Source organism: Prunus mume, linkage group LG1 (genome assembly GCF_029339155.1).
Source record: "Prunus mume cultivar Tortuosa linkage group LG1, ASM2933915v1, whole genome shotgun sequence".
Lineage (NCBI taxonomy): Eukaryota > Viridiplantae > Streptophyta > Magnoliopsida > Rosales > Rosaceae > Prunus > Prunus mume.
In genome coordinates this window covers 30,606,662-30,613,764 of record NC_142698.1, presented here as the reverse complement: position 1 = coordinate 30,613,764, position 7,103 = coordinate 30,606,662, and the positions used below count along the sequence as shown (strand labels likewise).

The 7,103-nt window shown below is 43.4% G+C and overlaps 1 pseudogene; it reads left to right on the top strand.

Moving 5' to 3' along the window:
- Positions 1-595: 595 nt before the first annotated feature.
- LOC103328826 (uncharacterized) lies at positions 596-5,307 on the top strand (annotated as a pseudogene).
- Positions 5,308-7,103: the final 1,796 nt, after the last annotated feature.

Genomic DNA, 7,103 nt, shown 5'->3' with positions numbered 1-7,103 from the left:
CAATACAGAGATTGTAACCCTAAATTTCATTAATACAAATATTATTTTGTACACGAATTCTTGTTTCATTTGTCGTAGGATTTTCGTGTTTATAAATTTGGCACGCCTAGTGGGACAATCTCTACCTCTCATCTCTTTTTCCAGTTCCAAAATCAACCAACACGCCAAAAATGATGGCATCTAAGAAGATTCAAACCGTTCCTGAGGCAAAAGGGAAAAGCAAGAGCGCTCTTTCTCAAGCGGAGATTCTGCTGGGGTCGTTACCCGGAGCAAGGCCAAGGCGATATCCGCAACTCCACAGGTCACTTCCATACCGACTCAAGCCAAGGTGAGAGACATGAACCGAAGTTGTGAACCGGTTATCAATCTAGCCTCATTGGGACCAAAGAAGAATATCTCCCGGGCGGATGAGAGAAACTCTCAGAACGAAGAAATGAGTTTTTCAGGCTCGAAGAATTCAAGAGAACGTTCCCTCTCGCCTGTTTTAGACGCCGACTCGAGCAAAGGCTCATACCGTGGATCCTCGCCTAACGACAAACAGAAGAAGATTGCCTCGGCGTCCATAGGTGAGTCTTATTCTATGGCCATGTAGGTCATGGTGACTGGAGCAATGTCTATTGAAGAACGGCTTGCCCATATGAGTGAAGCTGTCACAACATTGACGAAGATGGTCGAAGAGAAGGATGTGCAGACCGCTTCTCTCATCAACAAGTAGGAAGCGCATCAGGATAAGGAGCTTGGCCAAGACGCACACAAGAAAGGACCACATCATGAGGCTGAATCCAGTGAGAAAGGATTGAGTCATGAAACAAAGTTGGGTGAGAAGTCGCACGGAAAATTGAAGCCGCCTCAGTGGGTTCCTTGTCGGTCCAACAACTTCAGGACATGATCGCGAACATCATCAGGGTTCAATACGGAGCACCTTCCAGAGACACGCTAATATATTCCAAGCCATACATCAGGAGGATAGACAACTTGCGGATGCCAACGGGATATCAACCTCCCAAGTTCCAACAATTCGATGGAAAGGGCAATCCAAAACTACACATTGCACACTTCGTCGAAACATGCAACAATGCTGGAACGGAGGGCGACCACCTGGTGAAACAATTCGTTCGGTCTCTGAAGGGAAATGCATTTGATTGGTATGTAGACCTGGAGTCCGAGTCCCTCGACAGTGGGACCAAATAGAGCGAGAATTCTTAGCACTCTTCGCACCGTGAGTATGATGGAACTCACGAATACCAAGCAATGGAAAGATGAACATGTCGTTGAATACATTATTCGATAGCGCTCATTAAGCTTGGATTGCAAAGATAGGCTTTTGGAGATATCGGCAGTAGAGATGTGCATTCAAGGGATGCATTGGGGGTTACTTTACATTCTACAAGAGATTAAACCCCGCACGTTTGAGGAGCTAGCCACTCGTGCCCATGATATGGAGTTAAGCATCGCTAGCCACAGAGGAACGCATGAGCCCGTCATGGAACATAAAAAGGAGAAAGTCTTTGGACAAAAGACAGATAAGCCGGTCAAGAAGCCTACCAAGGAAGTGATGACAATCAACACTATCCCGGGAAAAATCTCCACCGGAGATAAGAAGAGGGAAGTCAAAAGGATGGAGTCATCCCGAGAGGTAGATAGACGTCGGCGCACCTTGAAGGAATTGGAGGAGAAAACGTACCCTTTTCTTGACTCCGATGTCGCAGGTATGCTTGAGGACTTGCTTGAAAAGAAGGTGATCAAATTGTCAGAATGTAAGCGGCCTGAGGAGATGAACCGGGTCAATGACCCTAAGTTTTGCAAATACCACAGAATTTTCAGCCATCCAGTAGAAAAGTGCTTCGTGTTTATGAACTTAGCTAGGCAAGGAAGGATTGAGTTAGATGTTGACGAAATTGCAGATGCAAACGTTGCCACAATTGTGTTCGGATCGTTTGATTCGGTGTTGTTGCCCGCATTGTCAAAAAGATCGGAGTTTCAATCTACAAGGGGCATACACTAGATGACTGATCTATGTACAAAAGAAGTGGGGGGGAGAACCAAACAATCGATGTGGTGATGGCTTTGTTGGTGACTCGCCTTTCGATGACAGTGAAGGATGGACACTCGTTACTCGGTTGAAGTCTCGTACGAAGCGCATTCCTCAATGACAAAATGCTCAATCAAAGAAGGAGCAGCGAAAGAGAGGCTCGCACCAACATTCTAAGAACAAAATCAGAAGGATGGTGAGGAGAGACTCCGACCAAGAAGGTGCACCACTAATCCAGGGGCCATGAACTCCAATTATACTAGGAGAATACTTTCCCAAAGTGTTCTTCGTAAGAAGGCCAACTGAGATAGTCCATATGACAACTTGCTATCAAGTAGATGACGAAGATGCCTCTAAAGGAAGATCTGAAACTCATGAAGAGCAAAAGGTCTCAGCACAGGCAGAAAATCCACCATCGCATTCAAATATTGAAGAAGCGATGGAACTGCCTGAAGCCATACTGTAGCATTGGTAAAGGTGTTAATGGATCTCGATATTCAACCAAATAAGATAAGGAAGACCGAAGAATTTGAGCCTGAATCTCAAGACCATGCTATTTGTTGCGCGACGTGTGCTTCCATCACATTCACCGATGAAGACCTCTTGTTAGGGTCTAAACCACATAATCGTCCGCTTTTCGTGTTAGTTATGTGCGAGAACAAAAACTTCGTCGCATGCTTGTGGACGGAGGTTCAGCAGTAAACATCATGCCTAAATCCACGATGATGAAGTCAGGCATCACCATAGACGAATTGTCTCGCAGTAGTCTCATGATTCAAGGCTTCAATCAAGGAGGACAAAGAGTCATGGGCATGATCAGAATTGAGCTCGTGATAGGTGATTTAAAGTAAAACACCTTATTTCACGTGATTGATGCTAAAACCTCCTACAATCTCCTCTTAGGAAGGCCATGAGTGCATGAAAATGGGATAGTGCCTTCAACCTTACATCAATGTTTCAAATTTTACAGAGGAGGAGTAAAGAAAATCTTGGGTGACGTCAAACCATTTACTGAAGCCGAGTCTTATTTCGCTGACACCAAATTTTACATGGATGAAGACATGGTATATGAATTTATTTCCGTTGAGGTTCACCCAACAGGAAAAGCCATGCCAAGAAGAGAAGAGCATTCAAAGTGTCATCCCGCTGAAGAGAAGAAGTCAAAAAGCACTTCGTCCGGACAAATGGGATCATTATCGACAGATTCACGGAAGGTGTCTACTCCCGTCCTTCGCTATGTCTCATCATCCCGACGAAAGGAAGGACAATCCCCATTTAAAGAAGAAGTAAAGCCAAGGAAATGGGGAGAAAGCGACATGAAGTTCTTGACGGAGTCGACAATCATACCTTTACCCAAGTTGAGTAATTCAAACGTTTCGAAATCTTCGGTACCAAGGTTCGTTAGACCATCACAGAAGGCAACAAGACACGAATCTCTTCCGGTCTGAAGAACGAAAGAAGGTTTTGACCCTAATGCTTATAAGCTCATGTCAAAGGTAGGTTCTGACTTCGGCTTATCTTCTTCGCTGGGAGAGCTTAGTCCAGATGTCATAGGAGAAAGGACACATGGCCTTAGCTAAACCCAAAAGAAGTTAAAGGAGCAAGGTTACACAATTGACTCAGCTAGAGCAGGCCTGGTTTTACTCTGTTGCACTGTCAAGATCTCTGCTAGAAGAAAAGTAAAGAAAGTAGAAGCTCAACACATTAGTGTAGAAGCAGTTGAGGAGGAAGAAGAACCAAAGGCTATTAATAGAGCCTCAGTGTTCGATCGTTTAGCCAAGCCTACCCAGCGGATCTCAGTTTTTAGCCTCATCAAAGAATCAACATCACGACCTTCTGTGTTCAAAAGGATATCTGGACATAAGACTCAAAGGAGAATCCAACCAGCTTCACACAGATCGGCGCTAGAAAGAATCAGAGCCCTAAGCAAGCCGTCTGAAGAGAAAAGCCAGCGAGAGTTAGAAAGTGGAGTTCGTATTGATTCGACAGAAGATAATGAAATCCTGAGCCTAATCCCATCACATATGAAACATCACTCAACATTAGACATAACTTCAGGTGACCAACTCAAAGAGAAACCACGAACAATCATACAAACTTAGAAAACTTTGAGTCAACAAAATGAAAATGACAATGAAGAAGCATAGATTTTAGATGTTCATCACGTTACGATTAAAGAGCTCGATGAAAAGAAACCTTTTGATGATGAGGTTCATGATGCTCCTGCTGCATTAGAAGATGGGGGCCAAGCGACTGTTGATGAATTAAAAGAGCTCAACTTGGGCACAAATGAAGACCCAAGACCTATATTCGTTAGTGCACTTTTGAATCCTAGCAAAGAAGAATCATACTATTAGTTGTTACTTGAGTATAAATATGTCTTTGCTTGGACATATAAGGAGATGCCAGGCCTCGATCCAAAAGTTGCGGTCCATCACCTCGCAGTCAAATCTGGAACTCGTCCAATCAAACAAACTTAACGTCGCTTTCGTCCGGAGCTCCTAAGTCAAATCAAAGCCGAAGTCGATAAGTTGATCGCCGCTGGATTTATTAGGGAGGTGAAATACCCGACGTGGATATCAAACATTATTCCGGTGAAGAAGAAAATCACTCGACAAATTCATATTTGTGTTGACTTCCGAGACTTAAATGAGGCTTGCCTGAAGAATGACTTTCCATTGCCCATAATTGAGCTCATGGTCGATGCAACCACAGGTCATGAAGCCTTATCTTTCATGGACAGTTCATCTGGATACAATCAAATAAAAATGTCGCCAGAGAACAAAGAACTCACAGCCTTCCGCACTCCAAAAAGAATTTACTGTTACAAGGTGATGCCATTTGGCCTCAAGAATGCAGGTGCGACCTATCAATGTGCAATGCAAAAGATCTTTGCTGACATGCTTCACAAAAATATCGAGTGCTACGTTGATGACCTGGTGATCAAGTCACAAATAAGATAAGATCGCTTGAAAGACTTGAGAATGGTGTTTAACAGATTGCGGAAGTAGCAACTCAAGATGAACCCTTTGAAGTGTGCTTTCAGCGTCACGTCAGGTAAATTTCTTGGTTTCATCATTAAACATCGAGGTATCGAAGTAGATCAGACAAAGATTAAAGCCATCCGAGATATGCCCGAGCCAAAAAATTTACGTGAGTTGAAAAGTGTTACAAGGACGCCTCGCGTTTATTCGGCAATTCATCTCAAACTTAGCAGAGAGGTGTCAACCATTCAGTCACCTTATGAAAAAGGATGTTCCATTTGTTTGGGATGAAGCTTGTCACAATGCCTTTGAAAGCATAAAGAAGTACCTATCGAGTTCACCACTGTTAGGAGTTCCTATTCCAGGCAAACCACTCATATTGTACATTAAGGCTCAAGAGAGGTCAATTGGAGCCTTATTGATGCAAGAGAACGAATCACATAAAGAGCAAGCACTCTACTATCTAAGCCAAACTCTTACTGGTCCCGAACTAAACTACACACCTATAGAAAAGACATGTCTTGCACTTGTTTTTGCTATTCAAAAGTTAAGGCACTACATGCAAGCATTCACAATTTATCTAATTGCACGAGCTGACCTGATAAGGTTCGTTATGTCAAAACCAGTCTTGACGGGGCGTTTGGCCAAGTGGGCGTTACTTCTCAATCAATATGAAATCATCTACGCTCCAGCAAAGGCAGTTAAGGGGAAAGTTGTTGCAGATTTCCTAGCCGATCATCCAATTCCAAAGAACGGAAATTTCAAATGACTTACCCGATGAACAAGTCTTCTTCACTGACATTTCTCCTGCTTGGATGATGTTCTTTGACGGATCGGCTCGTAAAGATGGGGCGGGGCTGGCGTAGTCTTCGTATCACCCAAGAGACACGTATTGCCCTATTTATTCTCTTTAAGTGAACTTTGCTCGAACAACGTTGCAGAATACCAGGCTTTGATCATGGGCTTACAAATGGCTGTGAGATGAAGATATCGAGCTTAGAAGTATATGGTGACTCCATGTTAGTGATCAACCAATTGTTGACCTACTACGAAGTTAGGAAGGATGATCTAATTCCATACCACCAAATGACCACTCAATTACTAGAAAGGTTTGACTTCGTGACGCTGGAGCATGTGCCAAGAAAAGACAACTGAATGGCAGATGTCTTAGCCAACCTTGCCGTTACGTTGGCGTTGACAAAAGATAAAGCGGTGAATCTTCCAGTTTGCCAATGTTGGGTCGTTCCATTAACACTGGGGGCATCGCAAGAAGGAGTCAAAGTTATCTCGGTGTTGTCCATTGACATTGACGACTGGAGGAAACTTTTAATTGATTATTTTAAGCATGGGAAACTGCCAGATGATTCGAGACATCGATTAGAGGCACGGCATCGGGCACCTCGATTCATTTATTATAAAGAGATTCTATACCGTCGTTCATTTGAAGGCCTGTTTCTAAGATGCTTGGGCGAAGAAGATGCATCCAAAGCAATGGAGGAGGCTCACTCAGGTATTTGAGGAGCTCATCAATCAGGGCCAAAGCTACATTTTCAAATAAAGAGGATAAGCTACTATTGGCCGAATATGGTCAAGAATTGCATGGATTATGTGAAGAAATGCCAAGCATGTCAATTCCATGCCAACTTTATACATCAGCCGCCGGAGCCGCTACATCCTACAATTACTTCATGGCCTTTTGATGCGTGGGGTCTTGATGTGGGGGGACCAATAGCACCCAAATCTTTTGATGGTCATTCTTACATCCTAGCAGCCACCGACTAATTTTCAAAATGGGCAGAGGCTGTACCCCTAAAAGAAGTAAAGAAAGAAAATGCAGTGAGCTTTATCAAAGTAAACATTATTCATCGGTATGGTGTGCCGCGTTACATCATCACAGACAACGGAAAGCCATTTTCGAACCGGTTAATGGATAAATTGTATGAAGACTTTGGTTTCAAACAATGCAACTCTTTAATGTTCAATGCCCCAGCCAACGGTCTTGCGGAAGCATTCAACAAAACTCTTTGCAACCTGTTGAAGAAAGTTGTTGGAAGAACTAAGAAAGATTGGCATGAAAAGATAAATGA